The sequence below is a fragment of the Octodon degus genome, unplaced genomic scaffold (genome assembly GCF_000260255.1).
Source record: "Octodon degus isolate 3935 unplaced genomic scaffold, OctDeg1.0 scaffold00218, whole genome shotgun sequence".
Classification (NCBI taxonomy): Eukaryota; Metazoa; Chordata; class Mammalia; order Rodentia; family Octodontidae; genus Octodon; species Octodon degus.
The window spans coordinates 3141089-3151711 of record NW_004524794.1 but is presented as its reverse complement, the minus strand read 5'-3'; positions in this window follow the sequence as shown (position 1 = coordinate 3151711).

Genomic DNA, 10623 nt, shown 5'->3' with positions numbered 1-10623 from the left:
AACAATCTTAAGGCTGTGAAAATTGTTTATACTACCATAGATAACATTTTCATTCATTTTTATAACTGTGTAATGTTCCACTATCTATACTAACCATACTTTATTAAACTATATATTTTAGTACTTTTCTTCAATATTTTACAACCACATATAATGCATCAATAGTGGATAAATTTATGTATACATATTTTTTGTACTATTGAACCTGGGTCTTAAAAATAAAATCCTGGAAGTGGGATTCTTGAGTTGAAAGATAAACACAGTGTGAATATCTATATCTATATCTATATCTATATCTATATCTATCTATAGATATATATTCACTGCTTTATGAATATACATATATATATATTCATTTCTCAATCCTGCTTTCAATATGAGAGGGAATATGTCTTGCAGATGACTCCAGAGTACATTATCAAATTTTTGATATTTTGTCAATGTCATAAGAATCTTAGTGTATTTTTACTTTTCATTCTCTTTCTTCATTTTGTGGTTTGTATATTTTTCATTTATTTATCCATTTTAAGCCGTCAGGTAAAATTGTATATATGTGTAGTATGGACAATTATGTCTCTAAGCACATGGACATTGTGAAATTATTCAGCCTAGCTAATTAAAATATGCATTATATGTAAGACTGCTGACAATCAAGGACATGCAAATTTTAATCAAACTAAGCTATCACTTTATTCTTATTAAAATATATATTATTTTTAAAAAGAAAATACATTTTTGATGAGGGTATAGAGAAAGAGAACCTTCACATACTATTGATAGGAATAAATGAGCATAGCCATTTTACAAGAGTATGGATAGTTCTTTAAAGTTAAACTTTGAGCTAGTGTAGGATGTGGCTCTCCTACTTTTGGGTATATATCCAAAGGAAATCAGTTGGTTGAAGGATACACGACCTTCCATGACTATGACTGCTCTATTCACAACACCTAAGAAATCTAAACAATCAAAGCATGTGTAAACAGGTAAATGGAGAAAATATGATGCACAAACAATACAATCCTTAGTATTCATTCAGCAAACAGGAGAAATCCTGCTCTTTGTGGCAACATGGTTAGAACAGAATTGCATTACATGGAGTGAAAGAGGAGAGGCACAGAAAGCCAAGTACCACATGATCTCACAGAGAAGATTTGATCTCAAAGAAAGAGAGAGTAGCAAAGTGGTTACCAAAGGGTGGGGGAGGTGGAGGTAGAGATATTTATCGAAAAGTCCAAAGCTACAGTTATACGCAAGGAATAAATTCTAGGGATTGATTGACTTTGATTTATGTAACATGGAGACTATTGTTCATGATGATATATTGCAGTCATTCAAAATGCTAAGGGTGGTAGAAAATCTCTCATAAAAAATGGGTTTCCTTTTACACACTTAAAAGTCATTTTGAATTTTTTGGAGGGTAATTATTTATATATTTCTAAATATTGTCTTTCAACTTCTTCTTTGCCTTTTGATCTTTTAACAGTGTACATCTTCATGTAAAGATTTTTGTATCTATCCACTTAGATTGAATAATCTTTAATTTTAGTGAATCTGAATAGTGACTAAATTTAGAAAATATTTGCTAAGCCCATGTAATATCAGCATATATTCCTTTCTTCTAAAGTTTCATTGTTAAACTTGTTTATCTGAACCATTTAGTTTATCCGTGTACATAACATGAACACTATATTTAATTATATCTTATTTTAACTGGTAATGCGTTATACCAGCTACATCTATTTGGAAAAAAAAAACATAATTTGTTCAAATTTTTTCAGAATTTGTACTTGAAACTATAAGTTGATATTCTATTGCATTTCATCATAATATTAGAAAGTTATTTGTTGGCTTTTTGATATTATATATATTTCCAGTTACTTTAACAGTTTTCACTAATGTAAGCTTATATATTTGCAACCCATTTGCACTAACCACAGCTTCATACAACCAAAATATAAAGATTTTATAAATCTAACTGCTATGTTTTCTGTGCTTCAGTAAAGATACAATTTAATATCACTCATTTACAGTGCCTGCTTGGGATGCTATCTCACACAAGAAGACTGTATTAACTGATAAAATTGAGGGCAAACAGCCATTATGCAGCAGTTGAAAACAGAAACAGAAACATTTTCCTTTAGCCACTGCAACTGGAACAGGAGTAGATTACTTGCTGAGAGCCAAAGCTGGCTCTTTGTCAACTGTGTTTCCTCATCCACCATCATGATCTTCAGCAGTGCTGGGTTTTAAGAATTGAGCTTTACACAGAGATCTATAGAGACATGTGTGCTTTTGTAGTTTATACAAAAGAAAATCATTCTGCTTAGCACATAATGGATTGTCCCCCTGACGGCAATAATTTTTATAAGGTAGCAAACAGTAATGTAGCTTTTAAGGTAGCTTTATTTTTTATCTTTTCTTTATTAGTTTAGTGTCTTCCCTTCTTTTCAAGTGGGACCCAATAGTGTGTATGAGGATTGGCAATCATTTTGCCTACAAAGCAGCATAGTAAACATATCAGGCTTTACAAGGCAGAGGGCTTCTGTGGTTGCTACCCAGGTTTACAACTCCAACACAAAAGAGGCTCTACTTGGTCCTAAAAGACATGATTTTAACTAATTGTCTGAATCCTTTACAAATTTCTCTATTATTTGCTGATGTAAATGTGATTTGAATAGATTCTAGTGAAATTTAATTTACTGAGAATCATAAACTCAAAGAACTTGTTCCACTGTTGAGTACAGAAAAAAATAATAATTTTGCATAATCAGGCAGGCTTATCATATTTATTATATCATTCTCCCCTTAAGATAACTTTAAGCAAAATGTTAAGGAAACTGGAGGGATGAACTGTTGGGGTACCTGATATTAAGAATGCATCTTTTCAAAGTTCTATGCTTCTATCGTAAAATTGCTTTTTGAATTTTTGAGAGTGGTAGAAATTGGGCTTTCACATTGAGCTACATCTCCAGACCATTTTTCCATCTTTTGAGACACAATCTAAGTGGTTAATTTGCCTAGATTGGATTGTAACTTCCAATCTTCATATCTCAGCCTCCCAGAAGGCTGGGATTACAGTCCTATTCTATCATGCCTAGGCTAAAATTACCATTCTATTGCCTTGGGACTCAAACACAGTGATCAAATGTCCTGCATCTTTTGCAACTTAGAGATCTTGAAAGAAAAGTACAAAAGAGTCACTATGTTCCTGGGAGTCACAAGATAGATACTTTCCCTGGTTGTACTTCTCAAGCTTTAGCAGAATAGGTCTACAGTACCTGAGGATCCAAATCTTGATGTGGGTCACTCCAGCAATACACTATTGCTCCACTGAATAGGAACATTTTCTAGAAACACATTCAGCACTCTATGACTTCATGCTGACAACTTTAGCATCATATCTCATGTTGGAGCTTGGGTTGGTTTGTGTGTTATTCAGAGTAACAGTCTCAAATTCCAATATAGTAAGTCCCTAACTTATGATCAGGATTCTTTCTGAGATAATATTCTAGGAATCTGGGAGTGGGTTTTGTTTGAAAGTCAAAGTGAGTCTTATTCACATTATGTAATGTAAAGCATTAAAAAACAACAGAAACACTGACTACTTTTCTTTTGTAGTTACTTTAATCGATTGTATGGTGTAGTGCTTCTTCTACAGGTACTTAAAATGCTAAGACAGACACAGGACCTATTTCTGTAATTTGTCTACATTCACAATTCTGATGGTGTATGTGAAAATTTGTAACTGGACTGTTCACTGGTCAGGGATTTACTGCTATTTCTGTAGGCCCTTTATTTCACAGGACTTAATACATTAGCTTTTATATCTTCTTTCCTTATATTTCATGGACTTATTATGGGCAGCTAAATAAATGAATTTAAATATAATTTTCAAATGTTATTAGTTATATCAAAAGTAACATGTATATCTATGCAATTATTTGCTTCTGTTTATCATGTAGCACATCTATTTAAAGAATTACAAAGTACATAAGCTGAATATAGAAAAGAATGGGAAAAAGCATATGAATTAGAAGTAAAACATAGTTAGAAAAGTAAAAGAACTTAAACGAAAGTGTTTTGGGACCTTGGGATACCTCTTTTATCCATTATTACTGAAGCCTAAGGTATGTGGAATAAAAGAGCCCATCAGAGTACTGAGATTACATAGTGTGGCATGAGGTTCCACCAGCCACAGTTAAGGCTGTGTACACTCATTGAGAAGCTTAGCGGAATAGCCCCGGCACACGATGTCTGTTCTCTCTCCATGTAGGAGCAAGGTCATGGGAAAGGCTTTTGCAGAAACACTAAACCTAGGCATGCCTAGAAATATAGTTACAGTTCAGCCATTTGTTCAAATGATCAAACATGACATCTGGTCATATGTTTGACAAATACATAGCTATAACTAGAAATACATCCAAGGTAATTTTAAATAAGCTTACCATATAAATTTTGTTTTATATTTTAGAAAACTTAGTGGTTATAAAAACAGTGCACCTCCTTATGGGGAAAAATATAACCATCTCTTATAATTTATTTTTTTTTCTTTTGGTACCAGGGATTGAACGCAGGACCCTGCATTTGCCAGGCAAGCACTTATTCCACTGAGCTATCTCCCAGGGCCCTAGAATTTCAAATATTTCTTAAGACTTTTATGACCATTTTACACTCTCTCTTGTCATATTTATTTTAAAAACTTTTGGGAGAAGGAGAATTTAGCCAGAGGTACTATGCTAGAACACTGTCTGGTGCTGGATGCAAACGGAAGAGGCTTCTTCTTCAATCTTCAGAAGAAATATTGAATATGAGGTTGCCAGTATATTTTGATTCATGAGACCCAAACTACTCTGACCTAGAAAATACCAGTAGAAGAATGTGTTCATTCTGTTACAGAAATTTGAGAAATAGTGCATTTCAATTTTGGTATGGTTTGAGATTTGGTTCCTCAATTCATCAATTACAATTTCTGCATGGTACAGCACTAATCCGGGGAGGTCTATTTTATTTTATGCTGATTCCTTGAGTCCTGGCAAGTTGTGAATTATCATATCTATCAAATTTACTTACTGAAATGTTTTATAACTAAAATATATTTTTTAAATGACACATACTTTGCAAGTACAGACCTACTTGGTAATAGAACTAGCATGGGTATTTAAAGTTTTATGTTCCCACATTAATTAGCCTTTTTACAGCTTGTTTTGACTTTACGGGAAAGCATGTTACTTTTTAGTGCAAGCTGGCTGTCCTTGAACTCACCACGTGGTCCAGGATGGCCCCGAACTCCTGTCCTCCTGCCTCAGCTCCCAAAGGCTGGAACTTCAGGAGTGAGCCACCATGCCCAGAAAATCAGTCTGTTAGAAAGGCAACAGTTGAATGCACTATCTACATGCTTGTTAAATTAACAATAAATACCTTTTATCAACTTTAAGAATCTATAGGGACTACAATACATTTATAAGTAATGATTGAAAATTACTGATTAATTAGAAAATATGAGATAAATTTGATCTAGATAATGTACTGTCTAATTTGATGGTTTTGTCTAATTGGTACCTACACTTTAATCTATTCAATAAAGCATTAACTTTTCTATTTTATAAAGAGAATGTGAAGTAGTATTAAAACAGAAAAATTACAAGTGATACAGAATGTCACTTAACAACCTAATATGAAATACAACAATAGTATTTGCTGTAATGGATGGTGCTGTCTCCCAACCAGTTATTCATATTACCAGATATAAACATGGAAAATTGGAGGAAGAAGGAAATATATAAGAAATTAACAGGAATAAAGGGAGAAACAATTGAAAAAAGGAGACAAAACAAAGTAAGCACTATGTAATCCTTTCATAGACCAGCAGAAATCCACAGTAGTTTCCAAACTATCCTGCTTACATACATAAATAAATCTCTTTCCCCACTCCCTCTCCTGTCCTTCTCTTCAAGGAGTGAATCAGTTCATCCCCTTTCCCTGTATCTATTACACCCTTAAGATTCCATTTTCTCTTTCAGGTTCTTACACTAAGAAGACAATATAACATCTGCACATGGGGGGCTGCAAATCTTTAACTTTTAAACATTATATAAGATAGGCTACATCATGGGAAATAAACTGTAAAGAAAAAAATTAAAGAAATAAGATCCAAGAATTATAATTTTAGAGACAAGAGTAACAACTAAAGAATGGTTAAAACCTTGCAAAAACGAGGAATTCATTATTTAGCTTTGATGTGGTAACAGCCACCCCCAACTTCAGTAGCATACATTAGCAAATATTTCTCCCTGATATTACTTGCTCTATCTCTGACCTACATGTTGTCTTGTTTCATTACGCAGAGAGAAGGAGTAGTCCTCTTTGGGATATTCCATTTTCAAGACAGAGAGAGAGAGAAAAAAAAAGGTACCGGAATAATTTGGGATCATATAAATATTTTCATAATATTTCCATATTATTATATGGCAATTCTGAATCCAGAAAAGAGTCAATTAAGTTCTGAAAAAGTAGATAAGTAAATAAAGCACAATGAAAGTTTGATCACAAACCGTATATGTTTTAAAAGGAGGAGCAACACTATTTAACACTTATTCTACTGAACTATCTCCCCAGCCCCATGCACAAAACAGTTAGTGCAGATATATAGCTAATTTCTCTTAATTCACTGAGAAGAAAGATTTGTACTAATAGTACAAATACCCTTTGTACTATTAGTATCATGCAGACATGATACCCTTTGGACAGGGTATCATGTCTGCATCTTATACTTTGGATAACCACTATGAAGACAATAATATGCAATGCATTAATTATTGAAACTGTCCTACTAATCAGTTTTGAAACTGTCACATTGTTGTCTGTCAATAAAATTAATAAAAAAAAATCAAAAAAACAAAAAAAGAGCAAGAACCCAAATGCATGTTTTTATGCAGCAGAAAAACATGCAGCACTGCCAAGAATTCTAGAGGTGATGTTCTACCTATAAAAGCAAATAAGAAAGACAAATAAGTTACAAATTTAACAAACCCATTTGTTTTGAATTTTTTGGTCTTCCTGCTGTTATACTTGCTAAAGGATATATAGAACTACTGTTGGGGGCTGCGGAGATGGCTCAGTGGAATAAGCACTTCCCTGGCAAGTGAAAGGGCTTGAGTTCAATCCCCAGTTTCCACCAAAACCAAAGAAAACAAGAACTACTGTTAAGTAGGTTCCAAAAATCATGGTGCCAACTGAGTGGAGCATATTATATTGAGTAAATATTGGAGAACATTGAATTTAATATTATGTACTGATGAGCAAGAATAAACTTTAGTGTAAATTATGAACACATGTTTGTCATAACAGAGTCAGTTACTTTTTTTAACTTCCTGGGAAACAGCAGAAATGACTGGCAACAACTAGAAAAAAATCCTTCATGTAACCAAAGAAACTATTTGCTTAAAATTCATCCAGATGTAAAAAAACATTATCATTATTTTTGACAAATATCCACACAAGAAAGTTACACATAGATTTTCTGAAAGTGTGTTAAACATGCCAGACCTTTCTTTAGAATGCTTGGCAAATACGGAGCTCTTTATAAAATAATACAAACATTTCAGGAGCAGTTCCAAGTAATGCTTCAAAGTGAATAGATGAGCAGGGTGGGAACCAGAGATACAGGACACCAAACACTTGAGGAATTCAGTGATCCAAAGATAAAGACTAGGCAGTACTGAGAAAAAGAAGTCACTGTAGAGAAGGTATAGAGGAAAATCCATCACACAGTAACAAGAGTGACCACGATTTGCTTTAAGACAAAAGATTACAGACTCAAACAAAATTTCTTCTAGTAAAAGGAACAGAGAGCAAATATGAAAATAACAGATTCCAGAAAAGGAATAGAGAAATGTCCATTTCAAGTTCTACAACTAGAACAACAAATTAACACAAAGAAAAGATTCAAAGACATATATATATATATATATATATATATATATATATATATATATGTTTACAAAAGCCATTTACTTCAGTTGTACCTCCAGTGGGGACTAGCCCTGGGCTAAGCGCTGTGCTCTTCAGTGAATAAGGCTCATGCAAAACGTCTGGACTCTCAGCTTCAAGAATTAATCCTCCATATTGGTTGCAGTCTTACATTTGTGATTTTACTCTCCAAATGCCCTACCCTACTCACACCAAAAAGTGGATCTGTGCAATTTTACTGACACTCACTATACATTCTATAAATGATTTTTTGGATGGTTTGACCAGGAAAAATTAAGAACTTAAAATAAATGTGATATGTAATTAATATTCCTTTATAAATTACTAGGTGGGAAATTTGCTTAATACATATATAATTTTTATTTCAGCTATGTACATCCTAATTACATACAGTAATTCCCTTATTGAACAAAATTACCTACTGATTTGTCAAGACACTCTCTACTTATGACCTTTAAATTTAAATAATCACTTAGTTGTCCAGCTGCTATGACAAATACAAAATTTAATACAGTATTAATTTAATATTTCAAGTTTATATTCTAAATGGCAAATAACAATTTACAGATCATTTCCTGATGAATTTGATTAATAGGTACCCACTGTCAGGAAACTACCAAGGTTAAACAAAAGCAGATATAACGAGAAAACCAAGTCTACTGCTTAGGCAACTAGTAATGTCCAGCCAACCTCATATTCTGCCTCTTCTTTCATTAATATTTTGACAAATATTTATGCAGAACCAGCAATAAAGAAAAAATCTTTTCTCATTTGGAGCTTCCTAGTCTGTTGAGTCCAAAAATGCAAAAGTATGTATTACATATGAATCAGTACATGCACGCATACTGTAAACTTCTGGTGAGAACATACGATGCTACAGTGATATTTTTCCAGTGCTCCAACAACACATATTTGGAGACACACTGAAAGATTCTTCTAACCAACTAAAATGTTAAATTCTATGACGTTACTTTTTATAAACAGAAATGTAATGTTACATAAATTAGCGACTGATAGTAACATTCTGTTAGTAACTTTTTTCTTTTTTTAAATAAATTTACTTGAGAGAGAGAGAGAGAGAGAGAGAGAGAGAGAGAGAGAGAGGATAGCAGTAATTGATATGACATTAGAAGCAGTACACTTTTAGAAGACCAGAATGACAGGCATCCCAAGCATGGCCCTAGTATTACACACTGCTGTCTTCAGTGTAGTTGCTTAGTTCACAGGTGTCAGTATATATAGTTAGTCAGGATGAGAATCATACTAATTACCTGTTAGTTTCAAAAACCTGATGGAGATTCTTAGGATTATTGCCTTAACCACCTTGTGTTTATAAATATATGGTTTTGCCCCGTCATGTTTCCTAGTTTTTCTCCTTGCTCTCTCTTCATTGTTTAATCCTTAAATTCTCATTTCCTTTTAATTGTGTTATACCTCTCTACTTTTACTTCTTCTTTTGAGTTCTTACACTAGGGAGACTATACAATATTTACACATGTGGGTCTGATGAGTATATCTTCACATGGCATTCACTTATATATGAAGGCTTTGAGTTTATCATTCTTTATAGCTGAGTAATACTCCATTGTATAAAAATACTACATCTTTTTCATCCATTCCTCAGGTGATGGGCATTTAGGTTGCTTCCAAGATTTGGCTATTACAAATTGTGCTGCTATAAACACAGGTATACACATATCACTATGATATGATGTTTTCCGTTCTTTTGGGAAAATCCCCAGTGGGAGGACAGCTGGATTGTATGGGATTTCCAGTCCTAGTTTTTTAAGGAGTCTCCACACTGATTTCCATAATGGTTGTACCAGTCAATATTCCCACCAGCAGTAGAGAACGGCATTCTGGATACATTTGAATAGAGTAAAGTACACTAGTTAATATTTTACCTGCACTATCTTCTCCTGCCTTGTAGACATCAGATTAACTTCACAGTATGATAAGCATGATTTTTTCCACCTCTACACAATCTCAATTCTAAAGTAAGAAGAGAGGGCCTACAAGGGAAAAATCTCAAAGTTAAAGGTGCTAGTTGATAGCTGAAACTTAAAATCCAATACCTTTAAACTTAGCCCAGATTCACAACTTTATGATGAATATCTTCAAGATTTTGGGGAAATGCAATAAATAATGGAAAATAATTAATCCTTTAACAAAAGACAGGCAATCCCAGATTAATAACCTGAATTATAGATTCTCTTACTAGAAAAAGAAAGAACTAATAAAATATTCAAAAACATTAACTCGGTAACTTCTGTTAAAAAATCTTTCTAGACTAAATACAAGATTGGATTCTTCATTCAATATCATACAGTCAGGAGCATATTAGATGAACTCAGTAAGTTATATTTTGGGAGGTAGCCAGTAACACTATTAGGGAAGGTACCCAGGATGCCAATCCCAGAAACAATAGTAGTGAGACATAGTTAACTATTGGGAAGCACGCATTTGATTACTACACAATGAAATTGTTAAGCAGTACCACAGTATAGTATATTTTACTTAAATATACTGTGGTACTTAAAGATACTGTAGCATTCTATGTTACTGAAACTTCTTAAAATTAATGTGAATGTTCATCAAAATGTTTCATCAATGTAATTTAAAATATTTACAGGA